Source organism: Pezoporus occidentalis, unplaced genomic scaffold (genome assembly GCF_034315485.1).
Source record: "Pezoporus occidentalis ecotype Australia unplaced genomic scaffold, CSIRO_AGI_Poc_V1 ctg173, whole genome shotgun sequence".
NCBI classification, from domain to species: Eukaryota; Metazoa; Chordata; class Aves; order Psittaciformes; family Psittacidae; genus Pezoporus; species Pezoporus occidentalis.
Genome location: NW_026913565.1, coordinates 449,149 through 457,780, shown reverse-complemented (window position 1 = coordinate 457,780; position 8,632 = coordinate 449,149). Strand labels below are relative to the sequence as shown.

The 8,632-nt window shown below is 43.6% G+C and overlaps 1 long non-coding RNA gene across 1 annotated transcript in view; it reads left to right on the top strand.

Moving 5' to 3' along the window:
• Window positions 1-3,221: 3,221 nt before the first annotated feature.
• Window positions 3,222-8,632, top strand: part of LOC134161423 (uncharacterized) — a 29,596-nt gene continuing 24,185 nt past the window's right edge. The window contains exon 1 of the long non-coding RNA XR_009963969.1: window positions 3,222-3,355. This is a non-coding gene — a long non-coding RNA (uncharacterized LOC134161423). The remainder of the gene's footprint in view (window positions 3,356-8,632) is intronic.

Genomic DNA, 8,632 nt, shown 5'->3' with positions numbered 1-8,632 from the left:
CCTGTTGGCTACTTCAACTGTTTCTCTGTTGGCTTTTTATGTCTCAGCAGTACTTGTGCCCTCTTGCTCAACTGGTTTCTTCAAAGAGCCTTTCCATCTTTCCTCTTGTTTTACCTCAAGAACAAGGAGCAAGTTAAATTGGGGTTAGGAAGTCAAGCAACTACACTTGAATGTGAGCCAAAAGTCTCCACAGCTGAAATGTGCCTGTCTTCTGTGTAGCAGCCAAGGGAGCAGGGCATTAACACAGGAGCCTGGTGTACTATTACTTAGTCTAAAGGACTGAAGCTCACATTACTTGGAGGTGTACCTTCTGCACAAGAAAAGAAAGAGAGCGGAGTTTTCCCCCTTGCCCTTCTTCAAGAGAATTTAATTGCAGGTGTCTTGATTCACTGTGTAAAGAACATCTGGGGAATGCCTTGAGACCACATAGCCCTGGAGGCAGGTGTGCTTTGCTAAGACCCACCCTGTAGAAGCCCCTCTGTGATTTTTTGCCCAGTCACTTTCAGTGCTCTCTGCAATTCCATAAAGCTGGTTTGCTTGCTTTTATTCTGTCCTTTGCAGACATCCCTGTGCTATAAATGCTTCCCTTTCCTCTTTTATCATTCTATACTCCTTGCTTGCAACAGCTTTTCATTTCCTTATCCGTTATTATTCCAGTTTGTGAAATCCCCTTTTTCCTGTTAGCAGTTGCCTTGTATATTCCTCCTGTGGGGTGTTCTGGTGACACACACCTCAAAGCTGAGAGATGTACCTACCAGCACCTATGTGGTGTTCAGGTATCTCCTTTGGCTTTTGCATCTAGGGAGCATGGAGCATACCTCTCACTCTTTCAGGGCTTGGGACAAGGCATTCTTCCATCCCTTGCCTGCTGATTCCTTCACACAGGTGTGCTTGTTTTCTGACCACTTGTTTTTCCCTTAAGCCTCTGCACTCTTGGGGTGGTATGTCAGTGCTGCTGCTATCTGTGACTAAGAGTCAGGCCCTGTTTGGTCACGGCAAGGCGAGCAGATAGAACTAGCTGCCTGATCACAGCCACTCTGCCTAAACACAAAGGCTGGCCTGTGAGCCTGTCTGACTGCCTGTCACTGACTGACTAGAACCTCACCAGCTGCTTGGGGCTATTGGGTGGTGCTTTGAACCCTCACTGTGGAGGAGTGCCCAGGTCCTGCTTCCTGATGGTTCTTGCTCCAGCTTGTCCTACACCTGTAGCACAGGATTCCTGGCCTCAGAGAGTACTTCTGTCCTCCATCAGCCTGCTGTCCCTCCAGCCATAGCCTGTTCTGATCTTAATAGAACTGGGTTCTGTACATGGATGGCACCCAACTACCTACAGGGTGGTTAAGTTCTCCTGATGTTCAGCAGGGAGACATCAGCTTAAAGAGTGAACTTCCTTGGCACTGTGACATGTCAGAAAACACACTGGGGTGTGCTTCTCCTCTGCCAGCAATGCAGAGACAAAGCACCTCGGGAGCCATGACTGTCTTCATTCTTGCAGCGCTCAGTATTGACATCAGCAGCATGACCTATGCTAAAGTTGGCATGAAAAATATTTGTCTGTCTTTTCAAATTAAGTGTCTCTGGCCTGTTTTCTGTTGCAGCAGTAACACGTGACATTGGCATGGCCAGTTCTGCCACTTCCCTGTGGGACTGGAGCCTCTGCCAGCATCCCAAAATCAGCCACCACGCTGCCAGTGCTCCAACCTGCAGGGCCTCCAGAGCACAGTGGAGGGACTGCCTGGCTCTGTACAAGGTTTTCAGTGCTCCCCAGGACAGTCTCTTGGTAGCTGGAGGAAAGATGAGGACACCTTGGAAAAGTGTCTGGGATGTCTCCTGAAGACTATGTCTCCAAGTCATGAAGTCCAGGTTGCTGTTTGGTTCCAGGGCAGTACTGGACTGCTACACTTGGGTCCTGGAAATCCCGATCTCATCCTTTAGCCTCAGTTCTCACTAATGAAATATCTATTTAACCCACTATTAGATATTCCATTATCAGTATTATTTTATCTCTTTTAAAAAGTCTCTTTCCACTTTGTAATTTAAATCCATTCAAAACAACATTTTCAGTATGAAATATCCTGACATTTCAGGACAAAATATTTTGACTTCTGTGGTAAAATTATTTCTCAAAAATTTGTGAAGGATTTTCCTTGCTCAAAACTTGCTGTTGAACAGCCTTTCTGTTCAACAGTTCTCCTTCTCTACTGCTGGGCAAACAAACTAGACATGGTCAAGCTTTAAGTCTGGGTGGGTTCTAGCGTCTTGACTTCTGCAGATGTTTGCCTAAAGCTGTAAGTGATTCAAGAAAAGCACCTGTCTTTGTGAAGCAGAGTGTGTCTTCACCTGCTTATTGACCCACAGTCTTCCAGAATATAGCTCCTTTCTCATTTTTCTTTAGGTGTCTTCCAGCCCTACTGTGTTTTTCATTTAATCTCCTTCAGCAGTGTGACTAAGGACGTCTTGAGGGTTAGTCTGCAACATGGCCAGTTCGAGTTGATAATTTCTGGGAATCATACAGCTGGCCTCATATTTTTAAGTTTCCCTTTACCCCATAATATTTTTCCCTTCGAATGGCTTAAGGAAATGCACACAAACTAAAATCTGCATGTGATTTTACTTGGAAGGCTTAGCAAGTGACATTGATCTGGTTTTAGTCTGTTTCTACAACAAGAAGGTTATTCTGAATTCTGTACGTAACTTCACTTACATATGCAAAAGGAAAGATATTGGACAATTAATATTTCAGCTAGAAAGCAATATGTTCTAAGCAGAACATCACATTTATGGACTTTTCCCTTGCTTCCATCCAGATCCTCCTTTAATGAAGGAATGGCCTTGGTGGTCACTGCTTCAGCTTGGGCTGCGCAGTTCAGGCAACTCTAACTCTGATCTTGGACTCCCATGGTTGCTCAACTTTACTCACATACTGATGTCAATAGGATTATATATGAGGTTAAATTAGATTAATAAGTGTTTGCTAAATTTAGCTTTGGATTATGCACACTACTGGAAAGTACATGAACAATATTGTTGTGGGTAGCTGGAGTCACAACTGAGTCACCGCGCTAGATGAAATAGGAGGAGCATCTGTTAATAGAAGGTGCTCTAACTTGGAATAAAATAAAACATAAAGGTCTAGTTTTTCATCTCTTCAGCGTATCCAGGCCCACTGGCTTCTAATTAAACTTAATTTTCTTCACACAGCTGCAGGTATCAGTCACAGTTCCATGGGCACCTGGGTGTTAATGCTCGTCATGTGTGCTGGCCTCTACCTGACAGATCGTAGGGGAGTCATGTGCCTGTTTGCTAACTCCCAGCTCTGCAGCCAGGGAAATCAAAGCTTTCCTTTCATCAGGAAGTAAGTATACTTTGCTTATCCATATCTATAAATCTAAGAATTTTAAGTAGTTGCTCTGTTTCTTAGTTGATCAGGTTTGTGCTGCTCTGTGAATCTGAACCAAAACTTGCAACTGCTTTTTGTTTTCATCCACAGAGACACTCAGCTTGGCTATTCCTCTTACAGATAACAGAGAAAAACTCTGCCTATTTAAAGTCAGCATTAAAGGCTTGTTGGCTTCAATGAATCAAGAAAGTTTGTGTATTAAAGGATTTTCCAGGCTGTTCAGGGCCTTCAGAAGTGTTTTTAGTTATCATGTAACTAAGTTGGCTTTTAATGTAGGCTGTTGTAAGATGAGGGAGGAGGTTGAGCAATGTGTGAAATGTGGTTTATTTGTACTCTCAGAAAAGCCTCAAAATAGCAATTTGTGGTGTGGATGTGAAGTGTGAAGAGGTTATCTGGCTGACCTGGGGTAACACAGGGCATCTGCAGCACGACTAAGAAACAGTCCCCTGTTTTCCGGTGCAATGCTGCCCCTAGTGAAACCACAGTGAACCCTTAAGTGATCAAATTTTTATGTACCTTTCTCTCCTTTTTGTCTGAGTTCTTGCAGGCTACTGTCACCTTATTCAAGGGGTATTCACTACCTCTTGACCAGTGATTTATTAAGATGGCATTAACTAATCCAAGAGCTACAGAGAACTGCTCAAACTAGCAACTACTTTCTTTTTGAATGTAAGTTAATTGGAGTCATGCAAGACTATGGTAACAATGTGAGGGTCTATGGCTTAATCGTGTAGATGTTGTGCCTCTACTACCTTTTTCTAGGTTTGCTATACCTTATTGCTTGAAAGACTGGTAGGAAGCTGAGTTCCCAAAATGGCAGGGTTGGGTTGTTGTTGCACACAGATCTGAATGTGCCCTATAGGCAATACCATTTTGTACCTTCTGAGAATGTAGACAGCAAGACTTGTGGAAAGAAAACTGTAGGACAGAGAGAAAACGGATAATCTTCAGCTGAGTAAACAAAGTGCATGTCTGGGATACAAACTCAAATTTCTTCCCTCTTTCATTGTGAACTTTCATTGTAATGTGGTCTGAGAAACTTGGCTGATGGCTCTGTCATGGACTGTATTGGTCATCTTGCCTTTCTACTGCTCTTTATTAGTCTTCCAAGTGGGAGCTATAGCACCCTGAAATATGATCTCCACATGGTAGGACAGAAATTAATGGTAAAAATGAGTCTCCAAGTGATTTGCACCATTTTGTGTTTTTTTTCTTTTTCCCCCATAGGAATTCATACACTCAAAAGTGATGCGTTTGATTTTAAATGCTAATTAATGCAAAAAGCAGACTCTGAATCTCAGGTGTAAAAGGTATCCAAATGAGTATATTCAACAAGAACTTTACCACCTTTCTCCTCAGTATGGTTTCAGACTAGCCTTAAATTGAAAGAGAGGCCCTGTAACTTGCCTACAGAAGCATCACAAGGAGGCAGCCACAGAAGGGATGGAGGTGCGAACCCTGGGATGGTCTGTAATATAGTTGTCAGATTCTGGTTTCCCTCATTAACCTTTGAGCTCCAAATAGCTGGGTTGCAAGTCCCTCTGAGACATGGCAATGTTGTTTGGTAAGAGAAGACAGCACAAGGGAAGTTAAAACTGCGCTCTCAGTTGTCACCACCTCTTTTGCAAAAGGTGTGTGATGATGGTCAAGGGGCAGGCATTGAAAACACTATGGGATATTTTTCCCAAGGAAAAGCTAAGCATGAGAAGAAGAAGAATGTGTCTGAAGATCAGTTTTGTTTTGCACATGTTAGTGGTGCGCTATAGAAGACAGAAGTTGAAAATGAGACTGTTTGGCTGTCTAAATATCTGAGGAAATACAAGATTTACTATTTTCTGACCTATACTTCTGGTAAGATTTTTTTTTGTGAGCAAATTGAGACTTTTTTGTTGTTGTTAGTGAAAGCAGTGAAATTCACACCAAGTTGCTGTCATGATAAATCAGCAGAGTAGCAGTATCTCCATCACTAATCTCAGTTCTTCAATAGTGGTATTTTTATAGCTTTCCCTCTACCTTCCCCCCTTCCCCTTCATATTTGGGGATATGGTTATCCCTCATCTCTGCATTACCAGTTTTGGCCTGCTGCACTGAGGCAGCTGGATGGGGAGATTCAGCTTATTTTGCTGCCTACTAGGATAACTGTCTCAAGTCGGGCAGTCCCCAGGCAGGATGGAACAAACATGGCAGCTCCATGGTCTATGGCTCTTGGTCACTTATTTTGGATAATGGGGATGTCCAGTACTCTGCTTATTTTGGCTAACTGTAGAGTCCCCTTTGGCCTTATGACACATGGTGCAGAGTAGATTGCTCTGTAGACTGCTCATTTTCATGCCGACTGCTGGATCAGTGCCTGAAAGCAAATCAAGACTGGGAATCACAGTTGAAATTCAGCATTTGGATATTTCGGAGATACTTTCTTCTGACTTTTATAAGCTTTGTTTGATAATTCTCATCCTTGTGACCTGAGTGAGGTGAGAACACAGATCTGGGTAGTCTGTTTTCCAGGATTTTTCTTAAGTAGTCAGCACTGAAGTGATACTCTTCAGAAAGCATTAATGATCTGTAGTGGCTGTTTTGGAGAGGATGTGTCAGGCAAAAATCTTGAGAACTTCTTTCATGTTACTACTCTTTCATCAAAGCTTCTCATTATCCTACCACTCAGATTAACATACTGTCAACCTAATTTTCTTCTGTTTTTTTAAATGCTGCTGCTTTTCATCCTGGAACTAATGGCAGTAAAACTCTCTTAATTTATGTTACATTTGACAGAGCGGCTCTGAGTTTTGGATGAAGATGTTCTTGCAGTTATGTCAAGGTCTGTAAAGGGTTTACAGCAATCACAAAAGCAGTGACATCTGACAGGCCAGACACCTCAGAAGATGCAGTGAAAACTTGTTGAAGTTTAAGGGGGGGTTTCTGGTGACATATTTATCTCCTCATCTGCCCCAGGGTACATGCGAGTTTGGGGTCTGAAGAATGGTGCCCTGCGTCAGGAATGAATAGCATGAGGTCTTGACAATGTGTTTAGCCTCCTCCACATGAAGGACTGAGAGCACAAGTACCTTGTCCCTTATCTTAGGTTTTTGTCCCTTACTTGTCACTGTGTCAATTGTCAGCACTGCTGGTCTGGCTCATATTTTAGATGGCCTCTTGACCTTTGACTGCTTAGTTGACATCTGCAAATACGATGCTTTTGGTAGAGTTCCACATACTTATGATCTGAAACAGAAGAAGAACCTGGGGACTGAATGAAAGGTACTGAAAATTTTTTCTTAATCAAAAGTTCTTATATTACATGAAAATGAGTAAAATTATATATTTAAGCTTTAGCTCTTGGAAAAAACCTGCTCAAGAAGCCTGTAATAAAGATTTCATCAGAATAAGTTGAACTTTTGTTCTCTTGATCTTTCTTTAAGCACCGAACTAATTTTGGGGCTTTTATTTGTCTGTGTGAGGATTGATAGTTGCTTTAGTTTAGAGGTAGGTGTGATCATTGCCTTTCAAGTGTAACCAGATCTGCACCTCTGGATAGCATATACTTCTCCAAGTCATAGAATCATAGAATCTTAGAATCATAGAATAGTTAGGGTTGGAAAAGACCTTAAGGCCATCAAGTTCCAACCCCCTGCCATGGGCAGGGACACCTCACCCTGGACCACGTCGCCCAAGGCTCTGTCCAACCTGGCCTTGAACACTGCCAGGGATGGAGCATTCACAGCTTCCCTGGGCAACCTATTCCAGTGCCTCACCACCCTACCAGGAAAGAATTTCCTCCTTATATCCAATCTAAACTTCCCCTGTTTAAGTTTGAACCCGTTACCCCTTGTCCTATCACTACAGTCCCTAACAAAGAGTCCCTCTCCAGCATCCCTATAGGCCCCCTTCAGATACTGGAAGGCTGCTATGAGATCTCCACGCAGCCTTCTCTTCTGCAGGCTGAACAGCCCCAACTTCCTCAGCCTGTCTTCATATGGGAGGTGCTCCAGTCCCCTGATCATCCTCGTGGCCCTCCTCTGCCCTTGTTCCAACAGTTCCATGTCCTTTTTATGTTGAGGACACCAGAACTGCACACACTACTCCAGGTGAGGTCTCACAAGAGCAGAGTAGAGGGGCAGGATCATCTCCTTCGACCTGCTGGTCACGCTCCTTTTGATGCAGCCCAGGATACGGTTGGCTTTCTGGGCTGCGAGCACGCACTGAAGCCGGCTCATGTTCATTTTCTCATCGACCAGCACCCCCAAGTCCTTCTCTGCAGGGCTGCTCTGAATCTCTTCTCTGCCCAACCTGTAGCTGTGCCTGGGATTGCTCTGACCCAGGTGTAGGACCTTGCACTTGTCATGGTTAAACTTCATGAGGTTGGCATCAGCCCACCTCACAAGTGTGTCGAGGTCCCTCTGGATGGCATTCCTTTCTTCCTATGTTTAGCCAAACAAACAGAGCTGAACAAAGTCTTTCTAGGAAATAAGTAACATAGAATCATAGAATAGTTAGGGTTGGAAAGGACCTTAAGATCACCTAGTTCCAACTCCCCCGCCTTTGGCAGGGACACCTCACATTAATCCATGCCACCCAAGGCTCTGTCCAACCTGGCCTTGAACACTGCCAGGGATGGAGCATTTATAATTTCTCTGGGCAGCCTGTTCTAGTGTCCCACCATGCCCACAGTAAAGAACTTCCCTCTTATATCTAACCTGAACTGCCCCTGTCTTAGTTTGAACCCGTTATCTCTTGTCTTATCACTACAGTCCCTAATGAAGAGTCCCTCCCCAGCCTCCTTGTAAGGTCCCTTCAGATACTGGAAGGCTGCTGTGAGGTCTCCACGCAGCTTCTCCAGGCTGAACTGAACATGATTAACTAATATACAGTTCACAGTTAGTTTACAGAGTTATTGAACTCTGGGAATGGAACAGAAAAGTGAGAGAAAACACAAGCCACAATGTCTTTCTGCCAGCTGTTGTGCTTCTTGCTTTCCAGGTTAGTCTAGTGCTTTGCAAGCTGCAGCCCTTAGCTTTTTTTGAGACTTTCTAGTCTAATGTAACATTTGGAGTTCCACATTAGGAGCCTCCTCATCTACACCCAAAACCTGAGGATAACATGGATTGTTTGTTCTTTCTTCGTCTGACTATTGATGAAAGGCTGTCTTTTACACTTCTGTGCTTTGCTCTTCAGTTAAGGGAAAAAGAGTTTGCACTTGAGTCCAAGTAAGGTTTTTTGAATTCATTCTTTGGTTGA